Source organism: Ooceraea biroi, chromosome 12 (genome assembly GCF_003672135.1).
Source record: "Ooceraea biroi isolate clonal line C1 chromosome 12, Obir_v5.4, whole genome shotgun sequence".
In the NCBI taxonomy this organism is placed as follows: domain Eukaryota; kingdom Metazoa; phylum Arthropoda; class Insecta; order Hymenoptera; family Formicidae; genus Ooceraea; species Ooceraea biroi.
The window spans coordinates 9,179,413-9,196,347 of NC_039517.1; the positions used below are offsets into that span (position 1 = coordinate 9,179,413).

General features: G+C 44.8%; 1 protein-coding gene across 4 annotated transcripts in view; it reads left to right on the top strand.

Moving 5' to 3' along the window:
* Positions 1 to 465: 465 nt before the first annotated feature.
* The window catches only part of LOC105282227 (protein Fe65 homolog), a 151,985-nt gene continuing 135,515 nt past the window's right edge, over positions 466 to 16,935 (top strand). For all 4 annotated transcript variants that reach the window (XM_011344032.2, XM_011344031.2, XM_011344035.2 and 1 more), the window contains exon 1: positions 466 to 811. The gene's annotated coding sequence lies outside the window, so the exon portion shown is untranslated. The remainder of the gene's footprint in view (positions 812 to 16,935) is intronic.

Here is a 16,935-nt window from a genome sequence, read left to right on the forward strand (position 1 = left end):
ATTTATAGACGTGATTCGCGGCTGTTTCATAGTTTATCGTTACGTAACTTTCTGCAGTGCTTTTCCTTTGATCGAGGCTTTTCAAAGTTTTACGCGGATTCCGCTGCAGTATTGGTTCCGCTACGTCGGAAACTGCCTTCGTGTATCCTCACATTATCATTTATCTGCCTAGATTTCCATTATCTTCACTTTGAAGGATGTTTAAAAAAAGAAAAAGTGCGGAAAAGAGTCGGATATCGATCTCATCTTACCGCGTCCTTCTTTTTCGCATTTCCCGCAAAATGAGGACCAGAGGCACGTCGTTTTGGGGGTGCCCACGTGCACGTCGACGTTCCTGAATGTCGTATGGTGGGGGCATGGGGTTACCGCCACCACCGGCCAACAGGGGGTTGCGCGCGCGCGAGAGGGAAAGAGAAAGGAACACGCAGGGGGTTGCAGGAGCGCGGTGGCGTCGTCGCCTGGCAGCGCCGCGACGCCCTCGACGCGAACTAGACGTCTCTGTGCACGACACCCCCGATACTCCGCAGCGTTTCTAACCTAACCACCCTCGCGCACCACCCGTTCGTGTCGCGTGACGTGTGTGTTCCGTGGCGCGCTGCATTATATCGTTTTCCTCCTCATTCCCCGGCGCAGTACGCGCGTTATCCTTGTTCCGGAAGGTTCGTTGCAACCAGGTGCGACGAGAGGACGCCAAGTATCGAGGAGGTGCGAGAGAGAAAGAGAACTCAACAGCGAGACAGAGGGGGAGAAGCCAGCTGGCTCCAGGCTGCTCGCGGGAGTTCTCGAGGGTGGAAACGACGCGGACTTCGCTGTAAGTATTTTTCGAGTTACGCGAACCGTTGCTTTCCGGAGAACGAAGGGATTGTCCAGGAATTGTCGTGGAACGACATGCGACTGATGTCATCGATGACACGGCCTCGCGAGTGTCTCCGCGAAGGGTGGAACTTGAACAGTCCCTTCGATTTTCATGCTGCACGCTGCCGTTCATAACATAGTGTGATGTATGTAATGTGATTCTCGATATTCCAATCTCTAATGGCATTATATATCACCCTTTTTTGCATCATGCTTCATTACAAGAGAAATTAACTGTTAACATTTTCTGGAAGGAAGTGAATAAAAGCGTGTGTGAATGCAAATGGAGTAAATATAAATAAATTCTATTTCGTAAGAAAAAGATAACTTACTTCGTGAAACGCTTGCTGTAAAATGGTTTGACTCTGCTAATGAAGAAATACAATTTCCTTTGCACTCAATTATGTTGGAGTAAAATTATAAGCAGCTATATTGGCTGTTTGACAATAAAAATTTCATATTCCTCATTCGCGCTTTCGAAGCTGTCGGCGCGAGTTTAACGCTTTTTGGTAGCATCTTGTTCTGGCTACAGAGAGCGATAAGTGTGCTCCGGTTATTGCGGAAGGTAATTCTTGCCTATTGTTCTCGCGCGCCGCTGATAAGCACGTAGCGCTTTTTCTTTTTCTACGTGATGAGAATTCGCACCCGACAACCTGCCTGCCGGGCGTTACGATCTGACCTATAAAGTTACCGAGCTTTTCACGTCTCTCCGTCGCATTTTCGAAAGGCCCGTGTAAAAAACGAGTCTGTGCTCGCCACCAATATTTAAAAAAAAGTGATGGATATGGAAGCGCATTAACCAACTGTCATTTACCGAGAATGAATGTTTCTACACGCGAAGTATTTTCAAGCGATGTACGAAGTCTCTCATTTGTATGCTTGTCCCGACTTTCATAAATCATGCAGATCAAAGTGTCGCTCAGGGTATGAAAAATTTGTCGTTGTTAGCCAGTCTCAATGCGATTGTCAATTAGTTCTTGACAAGTAAGACCATCGTTACACTGTGAAAAATTATACACTTATAGAAGTGCATGAACACAAGAAGCGAGAGAAGAAGAGAGAGCTGCGCCGAGCGGAGGGCGCAGAATTTTATATATTTTCGTTGCGGCAGGTCGATACGTGTCGAAGTTCCCGCAGTACCCCTCGCGACTGTAGCACACGCGGATCCGAGATGGGTGGAAATAAATCGCGCGTCTCTCTTCGATCTAGAAGATCGATCCGGTGTAATATTTAAGGATCGAGCAAGGCGCGGGCGAGAAGCGGAAGAAAGATTTCAGCACGCCTAACTTCCTCCTTGCTCTCTGCTTCTCAGAACTCTGGGATTTCGTATATCGTTCGTGGACCGAACAATGGGATCGATACGAAACACGTGTCACGTTCCTCCTCGTCGACGAGCTTTTAATCCTTCAGGTTTTCCCGATAGCACGCGTTATCCTAATATTTAAACCTCTCGGGCTCGATAGAGCGAGACAGGGAATAGCGTGAGCCACCCATAAATCAAGATTTGGTTTACTGTGCAGAAAAATGAGCTTTCGGAGTTTAAGGGAAGGCACGATTTGTCTCTCGAACTGTTACTCGCCTCGGCTCGAGAGGATGTTACCCGTGGTGCAATATCAATTTTAATGCAGCGGAATTTTATGAAGAAATCTTCATTACGTGATCAAACAAACCTTTATCCGGCACGTTATCAGCCGCGCAATTTATCCCTCCCTTCTGTATCTCCTCTCACTCAGCTGTGCCGTTCGAGAGAGGGACTCTCCCAGTCCATTCATGCCTCGAAAATTTTCACCGGGGGAGGAGCAAGTCACGAAACCGCAGGGAAAACCGAAGTAAATAGATTATTTTCACGAAAGGGCTGCGCGTGAAACCAGGAATAAACGATGAAGGGAAAGAATAAAAGGATCGAGGGAGGCTGAGAGAGGGAGGAACGAGAACAAAAGCCGACGAAAAGCGATGTCACCTTTTCCTCCTGTGGCAGCCTCCCCATATTCTCCATTTTCCTCGTTTTCATTCTTCCAAAGCAGAACGTGTGTCTCGCGCAGATACCACGATGCACACCCGTGCATTATTATTTTTCCTCCGTGCCAACCTTTCCGCCCCCATCAAAGGTGGCGATCTTCGCCAGCGATTTTTTCTTCCTTTCACCGCCCCCATCGTCCCTTCGTTCTTCGTCGTCTACATTGCTTCTTCCTTTGTCTCCTTGGAAACCTTGCGATAGTTATGCGATGTTCGGTCCCGGTGCGCGGCTGGCGCGGGGGATGTCGACGGTGGAGGTGAAGGAGGAGAGGTATGCGGGGTCGAGAGGCGAGGATACGGTCCCGGAACGTGACTTGGATGCAATATTTAAAAGCGGCGCAACGTCAATACTCTCTTTCTCTCTCTCTCTTTCTCTTTCTGTCTTCTCTCCGGCCCTTTTCTCGCCGTCTGCGATCCACCTCCTTCGAGCCCGAGGATGCCGGTTATCGTAATACGGCACTGAATCGGCCCCGCGGTCTGACCTTAACCCGGGATCATCCCCTCGTTCGACGGGGGCTTCCCCGCCGTTTCCTGAATTTCGTTTCGGCGCTTCGACGTACGGGGAATTTCGGCTAGGGCGGCTTTCCGGACCAGCATGAACGAAAAGGGATCCGTGTGCTTAAGGTCACTGTGTGGATCGTGAACGCGCTCTTTGACTATCAGAGGTCAAAAGGCTGTTCAAACACGGTCTGCCTCCTTCGTTCCTTGTTGCAAAATGTCCCTTTGCAAGTCGCCTCTTTTGAATCGAAGATGTCATTAACAAACATAAATACGAAATGATTTTCAAAAACTTGAGAAAAGATTTCAGAAAGACAGCTTAACGATATGAAAGAGTTTCATTTATATTTGCAGGAAAACTTCCTTGTTCAATATCGTTATAAGGTATTACGGAGAAATGCATCATCTCTCTCTTTTTGTGCGAAATGAACCATTACGCGAATTACGCGAAAATTGAAGACGTAATGCTGCAGCCATCGACGATACCACGAGCACGCGAATATTTTATCATTTCCCGACGTGGCTCTATAATTTATTGCTAATGCCTTTCTGCACGGCCGGAAAGTCGTCCCCGCCCCCGTCTGTAAGCAATGAGCGGGCAAAACGAATGAGAAACCGGTAAAGAGAGAAGAAGATGTACGAGCGGCGATATAAAACGGCGAGAAAATGCAGGAAGTTATGACAATTATGAGGAGAGGCGGGGGAGGAAGAGGCGTCTAGTTGTGCGACGGCTCGTGAAATGAAATCGGGACGGAGGACGATCGTTTATAAGTTCGACAGATGGAATTCTTCCTACCCTCGCCGTTCTTGCTCGCTATCGCCTCGACACTTCCCTCCACTACAGCGACAAACGCCTCTCTCTACAATCTAATTAGAATGTCTGACAAGAAAAAAACAGATACCCGGCAAATTCCTCTTGACACATGTGTACATAGACGGTATATTCGCTCTCTGCTGTCATCGATTCGGATTGATAAGATTCAACAGATATGATTCTCGAAATTATTTGCCATTTCTTTTATGTATTACATATCATCTATTTTTCATTTCTCGTATCTTTCTAGTGAATATTTTATATTTCCTCTTTTTATTTAACTAGATAGAAGTGGATAGATGTTAGCTTGGATGAAACCCAAGGCAATCCTTTCCGCTCGCCAGATCTCTCTTTGCACTTCGAACATAGAAGTCTTTGATGCTGGAAGGAGAAACACGTCCCGGCGTGTCCTGCCTTCTCAAGTAAATTCGCGGGGCAATCCAAAGTGGCGTATGCGGGTCACGAAGAGGAGATGCACGTTTGCGCAGCCAAGGTTGACACGACCTAATTAAGAGAAAACTATAAAGTTCCCCTCGCCGCTATGCCGACTAAATTTTCGCAATATTATCTTTATTAATCGCGATATAGTTTCACCCGTTATAATGTGTCCGTTTATTTCTTCATTTTAGAATATGATGGATGAAGAGCGCTGATGTTTACGGACGTTTAATGCTTTAGTTAACTTTTGTTAATTTGATGAGAGATGAGAGATGAAAATGGGATTATAATTTTTTATATTACTAGTACAACACAGGCGCGCGCTATTTTATTTTTCAATTATATTTATATTGTTATTTGGCATATTGCGAAGAGGTCTCGACGATTGAAAATCTTTTAGATTTAGAAATGAAAAAGTTCTAGCCATTAAAATTTTTTTCTTTTCCGAGAAGTTCTGTGCTATTTATATTGTTATTTGGCATATTGCCTAGAGTTCTCGATGATTTAAAATTCGTTAAAACAATAAATGAAAAAGTTCTAGCCGTTAAAATTTTTTTCTTTTCCGAGGAGTTCTGTGTTATTTATATTGTTATTTGGCATATTGCCTAGAGTTCTCGATGATTTAAAATTCGTTAAAACAATAAATAAAAAAGTTCTAGCTATTAAAATTTTTTTCTTTTCCGAGGAGTTCTGTGCTATTTATATTGTTAATTGGCATATTGCCTAGAGTTCTCGATGATTTAAATTTCGTTAAAACAATAAATGAAAAAGTTCTAGCCATTAAAATTTTTTTCTTTTTCCGAGGAGTTCTGTGCTATTTATATTGTTATTTTTCAATGTTAATAGTATTTTTGAATAATAATATCTTATATCTATTATTTATTATACGCACAATTATCACACTCTACCAAATTGTTAACCTCCACGCGAACACAGCCGCGCGATGTTAATTTAAACTGAACATAACGCACAATGCGAATCGAGATAACCAATCAGCGTCGCGGAAAAGAGGCAACAATGATTTCGATTTGATTTAACACGGCTTTTTAAAGAGTGGATAATCAGGATGTGCACATTTGTGAAGGAAGAACTATGAGAGTCATAAACACTCTCTACTTGTTGTAATAACATAACTTTCCTCGTCTCGATGACAGAAAGATTTAACGCATTGGTGTTCTTGCATCTGCTTTTGTATCGATATACTTTGGCGTTTATATCGGTGAGGGCTCACGCAGCAACACGCGCGTAATTGATCCGCTGATTTAAAGGTCCCCGTGGTATTGTACCCCGGTTAAAGATGACAATGGACCCGGCTTGATATGCAGTTTTATCCGCGATCATCCCATGGCACATCGCCATTTTACGCGTTACACTAAATTTACGGGGTAAAGGCGAATTAAGGTTTATGGCCTTCATAGTCATTCATTCGTGCTGAAAGCCAATGTAGATTATTGCAGCCGATATTTAATGTAGGCATCAAGTCAGCTGATCGGGTATTTTGCGAGAGAATAACTTTTCATAAGTAAAACAGGATTTTTTAATTTCTTCACTCTACGTGCAATATTTTTAATATTATAGTACGATAAAAACGCATGCGCCTCTCTGAATATGTATTCTCGTGCTTAACAAGTAAATCTATAGCTACAAAGTCAAACGTAGAGGTAATTAATTCATCGTGGGCTTGATTATCGCAATAAATCGTTACAGATCCAGACGTGGATTAGGAAATCCTTTTATAGCTGATTAGCGTCGATTAAAGTAAATATTTAACTCGCGCTCGTGTCGTGGGTTAATCGCTAAGTAGGGTTGTATAAAAGGGGGTACCGTAACGCACCCACCCGTTGTGTCGCGACGGGAGTTGAATTTATGGCTACCGTAGCGAGGCTCGCCTTCGCAAAATTTAGAGGCTTATTCCTTTAGCAAAGACGACGGACCGAACAAAAAACAAACCGGAGAGAAGACAGAGGTGCTGAAACGCTAGCATTCCCTTTTCACCCTCTATCCTCCACCTTTGTGATTCGCTATTGCCGGCTGACTTCAAGAGCAGCGTCTTATCTGAAATTTCATCCAGAAAAGGAATTCTTTATCTTTGACAAGAATCGCATGTACGTTCTGCAAATGTCTACTGCTGTTTCATCTGGAAAATGTGAGACGTATCAGATCTTGCTCGCATCAGATCTCGTAAACATAAAACGTAGATCTGGAATTTGTTCAATGTATGTCTTGATGTATTTATTGTGACAATTAATGCACAAATGCAAAAATGCACGAATGAGTGTAAAATCTTTCCATAATAATTAATTTTCTATTAGATACTTTTCCTCTCGAGCTATTTACCCAAAATCAATTCCCTTTTCCAACGTACGTCGATTAAAGCCCTCGGGCTTACTCCGGCGTCTTAAAGTAAAGTTACGAAAGCTCGGGACATCTTGTACAACAATTTGCATGAGTAGACAATACAGGCGGCGACATAAAAAAAGATATTACCAGCCAGCTGTTCCGCCATTCCGGCAGTAACGTGTGCCATGGTCCGCCAGAGTTCCGCCCTCCTCTTTGCCCTCCTTTCCTCCACGGTCTCGCACCCACGCCCTTGCCCTTGACTTTCTCACCCTCTACCGCTCCTCCGAGACACTACTACCTTATCCCGAGCTTAATTCGCAAAGGAAACGGTCGATGAAGGGCGTGCCTGCTGTGCGCCCGTGGAAATTCGGCCGTAGGGCGGACGAGGGAAAAGGGCAAGGAATTGGTGGCGCGGCAGACGATTTCAAATGTTACGCGTTGCGCTTTTTTAATCAAATCTTTATGCCGCGCGTTTTCACGCAGATAAGTGGTCCGGCCGAGTTTCATATTCTTAATACACAGGCGGCGTAAATTTTCTTCTTCGATCTTCCAGCCCTTTCACATTTCGCATTTCCGCCCTTCGACCATCCCATTCTCCCGGCATTGCCTTCGGATATTGGTGCGATGTCTGTCCATTTTTTCCACCTACCTTCCCCTCCGTATCTCGACCCAACCTTGAACCTTACAAGGTCGCGTCTCGAGGGGCCAAGTCACTAGAAATTCTTCATCGAAGGGCGGCATGTCATGTGTACTGATGAATAAATAAGTAGGCAAATATGCTGTTCGTCGTTTGTCGCGATTTATCAAAGATAAGAAATCTAATAAAGGGCCTTTTTCTGTAAAAAAGATACATAGAATAATATCTAAAAAGATAGTCCTGTAATTTTTCTGCGATATTTTCCGCATTTACACGGGGAGAATCATGGCACCGTCAAAAGTTGTCTGATTGCGAACCCTCCTCGGGTGCTATAAATATCAAGTAATTTAATTTCGCTCAGAATGCCGGGAAGTTCCGTCTCGTGTTTCCTAGATTTCCTTTCTCGGATAAAGAGGCCGTTTTTCTCACTCTCACCGAAGGATATTTAATATGCCAAGTTCTTTGTGATTGTACGTCGATTTCGTTTCTAGTTTAAAGTTAGTATCTTATAAATCGTAATTAATTATACAAAATGCAAAAGCCGTTAGTGAAATATCCATCATTGTAATTTTTCTTAATCAGCCGTAATTACACCGTAATTTTTGTAAGTAGTGTTTCACGTACATTGTCGCAGTACAATTACAGAACAGGCGTACTTCCCCGCCCTTATCTTGCAAGCATCTATCACTTCGACAGCAGATAGACATCCTTATTTACATAAGTGCGACGTTGCTGCGAATTGCATGGGCGAATTGCAAGGGCGATTCTCGAGGAACGATCAATAATTCTCGAACAATAAGCGTAAGGGTATATTCTGCGCAGATATTAATAATTACTGAGTGACCGTAAGGCCACTTGCTTTGAAGTACTTCGGTAACGAGGCCATAAGGATGCCAAAGGAGATGGTACCATAGGTTCGCGATTAATTCGCTGCAACATGCGCGTGCTCAGTTAGTTACTTCATCTTTGGAGGACCTAATTTACGGAGCGAAGCGCAGATCTCGCGGCGAAACTTGGCGCTCGCAAGAGACGACGCTTGCTGATATCGACTTCCTCAAATTGATGACCCTACGGCAATATCTACGCGGGACTAAGCTTGTGTGGTTAAACTATGCAAGTAATTACAAGGAACGATTATATAGGTGATTAAAGTATTTAGTATCTCAGATTAAGTTTGAGCACAGAGGAAGGAATTTCGTGTATGTGCATTGAGACATAATTAAATGCCTTAAATCTGCACTAGCGAGAACATTCTTGTAACAAAAAAAAATATCAGGAAGAATCTTGTTTCGTAATCAGTTTAAAATTTCAGTGAATTCTTTTCCTCCAAAATCGCCAATTATTCGCTGGAAAATGAATTTCTCGTTTGGATGTTAACTTCGTGATCACTCACACTTGCCTCCCTTTCCCGGAGCTCGCGACGCTTCGTAAAAGTCTGCTCGCGGTGTTGTGTCGCACAAGCGAAGTAACAAAGCGAGTCTCCCGAGAACTTTCGACGTGGAAATTCAATTTCCATCGCGAGGTTCGCGCGACGTCTCGCGACCTTTCTCTTCCCTCCTGCCGACTATCTTTCTGTACCTTTCTCGCTTTCTCTCTCTCCTCTCTCTCTTTCTCTCGTTTTCGTGTCTTTGTCGCCAACTATTCGTCCCTTTTTTCGCGGATCTTATCTCGCCCGGGAGACGTAGAACACCGAGACGGGCGATTTCTACCTCTTTTCCTTCTCGCGCGTGAGATGTAACAAGAGGGGCGCGAAGGGCGTACTCGAGAGCGTAACTTCCTCCGTGTGAACACTCCGCATCCGGAGATCGCGCCGATTCTTAGAGAAAATGATCGTCGAAACGAGTTCTCGCGCGAGGATCCACGTGGAATGAAAAGACACGAAGGAACGACTACAATTTTATCCACCGATATCATACTGAATGCATCGAACATATAGAAGGAAACTTGTAGAGGAAATGTAATTTGCTTTAATTTCCGACAAAGATATTAATTTTAGCATTAAGTATTTATATTACGATCTAAATATTTCTTTTCTCTCATCGTGAATCATATAGCGAGACGTTGCAATTTGCAAGTGAATCAATGTTCTTTTGTATTCCCTCCCGAGAACCGAGACGCATAAATCATCCGTTGGAGCCGCGGAAGGTCGAGCCGAATCTTTCATTTATCGCGATCAATTCTCGCACGAAGACGCTCACCACATGCAACATATCCCTACGTCCATTTTTGTCTCCCTCCACGCACGTTTGTACAGCTTTCGCCCTCATCTCGCCATATTGCGGCTTATATTGTGTGCCGTCCAAGGGCGGTACTCAGAGACCGTGGTCTTCTATCGCGACGCTAGTATCTCGGCGAGGCCGACTAACTAGCAGAAAGGGTCGTAGTCGTAAGCGGGGACGTCGGTACACGTGTTATACGTGGGTGAGAAAAGATATTGCAGTCTCTTCAGCGCATGGGTGTACATATGTAGGTGTCCCAATTTGGCATTTTCTTCATAAATTCTTTGATTTCCAAAGTCGATTCTTTCTTAGTGTAAATTTAATCACTCAAAATCTTTTGGCGATTTTAGTTAGCTCTGTAAATTAACTAATATATATATATATATATATATATATATATATAATTAAAAGAAGGCTTTATGCATTTTCAAAAGTTGTTATTTCTTTCAATCACTTATAACTCGGAAAGATATGGATTTTTGAAGTCACTTTCTCAAAGAAAAGTGTAACAAGAACTGCTTAAAAGATCCAAGAGTAGCAAGATGGTACATCGTATATATGTGTATGAGTATTATATACATGGACACACTGTAGCTGGGGAGCTGGCTACAGGGGGATAACACCACTTTACGTCCCCTGGAGGTCGTAAAGATACCGAAGACGCGTCTCTCCATCTCTTAGTCTATCTTCCTTCCTTGTCTGTCGGATTCAAAGCCGAATTCACACGATTGCACGCGCGCGCATTTTCCTCTTCGTCGTCTGCGTTTGCGGCAGCCACGGAGAGATCGATCGTTTCATTTATTAGTCAAGTACAAGGAGTTGAAAGAGAAAAAGAGCGATATATATTCGGCGAGGTCTGAAGTGAATCTGCGCTCGGGGGAAAGAAATCGTCTCGTCGATACGAGCAAAGCGCGATTCGAAGCTAAATCGATTTCGGAGTCGCATCCTATACCGCCAATGGAACGCGAGACATTTAAGAACCAAATTTGATGGTCATTTTCTAAAAATGATCGAATTATATTAAAAAGAAAAGATAGTGCATATATTATCTGTTATATGATATCTGCTATTTTGTTATTATAAATTTTGAAACCATTGTACTCATTCTGTTTAAATAATAATTGTTTATATTTTCGACTCAATAATTTTCCCATTTAATTCGCATATATCAGAAATGTAGATTTTCCAGCACATCCAAAGATATATTAATACTTTTGATATAATTTCAGGCGATAATCGATAATGGTGATAATAATATTATGAAGAAGCAATTTCCTCCGATTAGCACGATTAAAGTCGGCGACGTTGAATTATCAGCTTTCCATTATTGAAATAACGGTATGCTCGACACGCGCTCGCGTCCTGTTTCTGCTTTCGCCGTGGCTACCGAACAAGCCAGTCTCGCACACGGCTTCTGTCGATGTGCGCCCGTATGCACTTTTGTGGCGAGCAACCAGTACGGTCGCCCTGGATGCTAGAAGACAGGTGGACGGCGCTTTATCGGCCAGGAAACACCAGCAAGTCGTGCATTGTGACCAGCCGAGATTAGAGCCATTGTTTTCGCGCTTGCCCAGCCTGAATGGCATCCCACCCTCTCATTCCGACGGCGAGAAACGAGAACGAGGGAGGCCGAACGCGCAGGAATAGGAGAACTCGTTTCGACATCGCCCTTGTTCGTACGCCGCACGTAACGGACGTGTGCGAGCTTTATTAATTTCCGGAAATTGAGGGCCGTATCTGCCGCCGAACGTCGGATCGATAGTCTCGACGTCGCGCGATCGCATCGCTTTCTCTCTTCTCTCTCTCTCTCTCTCTCTCTCTCTCTTTCGCATTTTCTTTTTCGATATCGTAATAATTTTTGTTGCGCATCCGGAGCTCCACAATGTCCCGACGAATGAGGAATAATTCAATCGTTTGAATTTTCCATTGTCATTTAAAACTGTCGTCTCTGTCATCTCGATTGACTGCAACTTCTACCTCACGATGTCTTGAAATAATAACTGAAAACTGTGTCAGCGGTTGATGACATTCTTTTATCATAATTCATGTCTCGACATCGCATTGTGCAAGTTTCCCGTCGAGAGAGATGATGATTCGCTATATTAAATTTATTCAGTACAAATAGCGACAAAGTTTCGAGAGGGGAATCGAATGCGTTGAACTCGCGGCGAACGTGGTATTCAATCGATGTTGCAGGTCGCGGATGTTTGCCCAACGCTACGAGAACGAATGTGTTTTTCGAGAAGAGTCCAAAGTTTTCCAGGACGAAATGGAATAATAAAAGCCACGGGGCGAAACGAAATTCCGCCTGCGGGCCTGTTTGTGCTCCAGATTCAACGAACGACGAACGAAGTTCGTTAACCGGCGTTCTATGTCGCGAAGCTCTGTATACCTCGGAGAACAGTTTCTAATTTTCTGTTACAATAGTGTGGCTCCATTGATGCGTTGTGAAAAAAGGACTGTGGGATTGCGCGCTTTCGTCCCTCTAGATTTGCGGGAGAAAAGTTTTCTCAATTAAAAAGTAACGTTTCATTACCTATGATTTTATACGGAGCTAATTGTCAAACACGAATAACTTTGCGCTTTTCACTGTCACGTGGATAAGCCGTGCTCTTTTAACATGGAACTGCGTTTGTAATTCGTTAAAATCTAGTTATTTCCTCGCTTATAAGCCGTCATACGTTGAACGTGATACGTTGAACGGACAAATTTAATTTCCGTTAATTAAACATTGTTTACAAGAACAAAGCTTTGTATCCGACGTAATTTTTTAATGATGAGTAAGAAATGCCGTGCGAAATTTGCAGATGCAAAGTTGCGCTTTATTTTACTGTTTCATAATGATATTGCAATACTAATCCAATTTTAATTTTATATTGAAAACGGAATATTATATCTTTTTGTATTATAATCGAACATTACCAGTGCGATAATGAAATTATTAGAATATGTGAAAAATATGAAAAAGAAGAGCACTATAACTGGGTGCAATAAAAAGGGAGATTTGCACCGGGGTTCGCCCATTTTTCCTCGCGAAAAGCGGCCGGTCGGGTCACTGAATGGCACTATCTGCTTCACCCCATCCCAAAAGCTTTTGATACCTCGCGGGGATCGCGAAGTCCTTTTTCCTCCTATTTTTTACTCGCTCCTGTATATTAATCCTATCTGTCGAGTTCCCCGCGTAAATTATAGTACTCACGAAAATATAAGTTTATAGATCCGGAAATTGATATTTACGCGTGTAGCCGAGAATTTCTCGATATTGCGGGGACACATCATAGTCCGAGGGTCATCGAACCTCTTTTTTACCCTATTGGTTCCGGTTTCACTCGCGGGAATATGTTGTTCAGAGGGCACCTCGTAAATTGCACGATATACGTTCATAACATTTTATGGGGATAATGGTGATTTACCAGGCCGCATAATTTTCGAAATATCCGTCGGATACAATCGCATGAACGGAACGATTAAGCTGCGCTCGATTGTATCACGATTTTATGAGATCTGATAGCTTGATAAAAATATTTAACGATGTCGGGATATTACCAACCGCTTGGCTAACAATTCGATGCATGTGTTATTCATGTATCGCCATTTCAATAACATCTTCGTTGAAATGTATCGAATTTAATTGCATATAAAGTAATCAATGATTCAAGCTGCATTAATAATCACAATAATAATCATCATAATTTATGGTATATAAATTGCTATAATAAGAATGCAGAAGCAAGTATAATGAAATTATATTGTGATAATAATTTTCTCGCATTAAATCTCCCATCTGTTTCCGTGCAAGATATAACAGTTTCAAAATACAATTCTGAATATCACACGTGCAGAACATCTTGCAAAATAATATTAAAATATGTTTATCTTTATCCACAAGTATAAAGGAATGAAAAAAAGAGATTATAAAAAAGTACTCGTGGGTTTATACAGCTTCCAGCTATAGAGCGGCATATTTCCTTTTCCGACGTTTATTCAATTGTCCGACATAATTCCTTTCCCCGCAGCTTATCCCTTTAATCGCCCTTGAAATCGCGCCATGCTTTCTCGTTTCCGCGAGAAGGAAAAAGGAGAAAATCCGCGTGTCGCATTCTCAACGCCTCCGCCTCGGCTGATACCTTCCACAGTCGTGTCATTATCTGGGACGTGCGTCGGGAACGACTGACGAGAATTATAGCGGAGAACGCGCGTGCATACGTGTACACGTTACACACGTATCTCTTCTATGGCGGCGAACGAGAACGAAAAGTACGTAGGTATGTGGGGAGAAAAGCGGGGCAGGAAAAGGACGGCGCATAAAATGCCACACGGGGCGAGAAGGACACCGAACGCGCCGGTGGTGCACCAGGCGAAGGGAGGATGAGGAATGCTCGGGAGAGTGGTGTTACCCCCTAATTGCATGCCAGACAGCGACTGCATCTTCCATCCTCTCTTCCCGTTTCACTTCCCTCCCCTCACCTCCATCCTTTTCCTCTCCTATCATCCGCCCTGGCACCGGTATTTGCGAGCTACCCACCCCCGCGACCACGGCACGCCAGTCCGGAAACGTGGCGTAAGAAACGTTATTGCGCCACTCCGCGAAGTTTCCTGGTACGAGGCTGTCCTTCTCCTCTTCCTCCTCCTCCTCCTCCTCTTCTTCGTTCTCCCGTTTTCATCTCGACCCTCTCTCGACCGACGACGTGCATCCGGAAGAGGCATCGGACAAAGTGTATTACGCGCCGGGCTTGTGATGTACCTTCCAAGCATGTCCTTTCAAGCGGGTCCCCCTTGTAATGTTGTCGCAAGAACATCACTGTAATTGGCTGGTCTTCGGCCGGCGAACACGCTGCATTCATGAACCGTACAACAACGGCCATTAACTGGCGAATATTGCACGCGAAGGAGTGAATTTTCGGCGGACGAAAGAGCGGAAGAAAGAGATCTACACGAACCGATCATAATAATGATCGATAACGATCATGATAATGAGTATCCTCCGACGCGGATCAATTCCTGCCTGAATTCGTTATAAAGATCTTTCAACGCGCAAAGATCGAGTAATGTCTCGTTTTTATATCTCCCCATCGACACATCGGCGCGAAAGGGACCAGTAATACTTTCCTCGATAGTTACAGACCCGCCGCCGGAAAAGTCGACGTAAGTTACGCGGCGACGGCCGTTGGTATATCTTTACAACTTTTCGACACGCGAGCGCAACGAGAGAGAGAGAGAGAGAGAGAGAGAGAGAGTCGAGCGAGCTCGTCGTTCCGATCCTGGCAGCGGGTGGTGGCGGCAGCGGCCGGGAGGCTCTGCCGGAGTCCTGTACCTGTTGATCCCCCGTCGGAGAACCCCCGTCCGCACCCCCATGTCGGGCCCGGCGCGCTGGGCTGGGAGATGGGGGTAAATAACTGCCGGCGGAACGGCCCGGAATTATGCCGGCCGCTCTCGAAGAGCGATAAAATAAATCATGCTTCCTCGCGAGGACACGCGCGTTGCGGCACTGTATCCACCTCTCTCATCCACCGGCGGCGATATCCCTCCGGCTAGATAAGGTGGATAAGGGCGGCGAGGCGGCCGTGGCGTCCCACGGGAAATCAGAGAAAGATGCACTGCGCGACTAGAGGATGTCTCCCTTCGCACCCTCCGTTCGTTCCCCGGCTCGTCCGTCCTCTCGCGCGGCGGTGGCTCCTCGCGACGCGCATTCGCCCCCCCCCCCCCCGGTCGTGCACCCTTTCCGACTTTTCCCTTGTCTTTGTCTATACCTCGATGGCCGAACACGAGGGCGGGATCGGTTCGACAAAGGGCACAAGGAAAGGGATGACAGGGATGGAGGGAGAAACAAGAAGAATAAGATTCTGGACCGAGAGGAGAGCGGATGCATAGTGGCGCGATCGCGCGACTCCGCGTAAATTGAGTTTCTCGCATAATTCTCCGGAGAGTTCGCCGTGTTAAACTCAGTTATTGGGCGCGCGATTGTGACGGGAATGCCGTATCGACTGCGACGACAAAGGGAAACGACTTTCAACTCATCTTGCCATCGGTGCGTGATCCGTTCCCTCTTAGCGGAATTCTATTCTTTAAGCTCGTTTGCGCGACCAGAGTTCGTCAAACAATTCGCTATTATTGGAAACGCGACTCCGAGCGGGCGGTGTTCGACCATGCGGAAAGCTTCTTGCGAATCGCGATAATTTAACCGTAATCGACACGAAACGCTTCGTTCGCGTCGCTTTGATGCGACTGTTTATTCAGTGATACGCATTCAGAGCGCGTATTAATCGTCGAGAAATAATAAAATGGCGTCCAACGGATTTATGAGATGGCTGTGGAATCAAGGAAATGAAATCCGAGTCGTTCTTCTATGCGCTAATCCCCGTTTACATGGAAGTTTACATACTGGTTGGTTTGAGGCCGTTCTGCTCTCGAAAGCACCGGCGATTGGCTCAAAAGGTTTCCTACAGACTTTTCAGACGAGCCTTTGAAGTCGGTTTAGTTCGAGAGGGAGGGAGGGTGGATCGAGAAAAAACTGTCAGACGAAGGAAATCGTTCCGATACTTTTTCCGGCGTCTTTTACATTTCCATCACGAAATTGTTGTGTCACGAAAAGCGTGGTGACGCAAGAATGCATCTAGTCATTGCGGAGCAAATAAATAAATGATCGATGCAAATCGGAGCAAATAGATAAATGAATAAATAAATGATCCATGCAGGTACATTAAACGAATTCACTCACCGGACGATGTGCCGCTGTTGCACCCGCTGCACCCATCTCGCCGGTGATTTTGTTGCTCCGGACACTCCCCCGTAGAAATCCGGATCGATTGAAGAGTCACTTTGCACTCCCGGCACTCCCGTTCGCGAAAATCGACGTCAACGCAATTAAATGCACGCGGAACACGGTGATGGTCACTCCAATGGAGATTGGAAATGGCGCGAAACTTCGTCGATACGAACACCAACGACGACGCACGAAGTGACCGAGTGACCGTCGCCGATCGCACTCTCGCGGTTGTTAACGGTTATTAATGACCGCCGGTAGTTGGATTCAACAATTTCGACGCTCGTTCAATTGTAAAATTCACCAGCAAAACGGTGAAAAACGGTATAAAGTGGCATAACGTACCCACAACCTC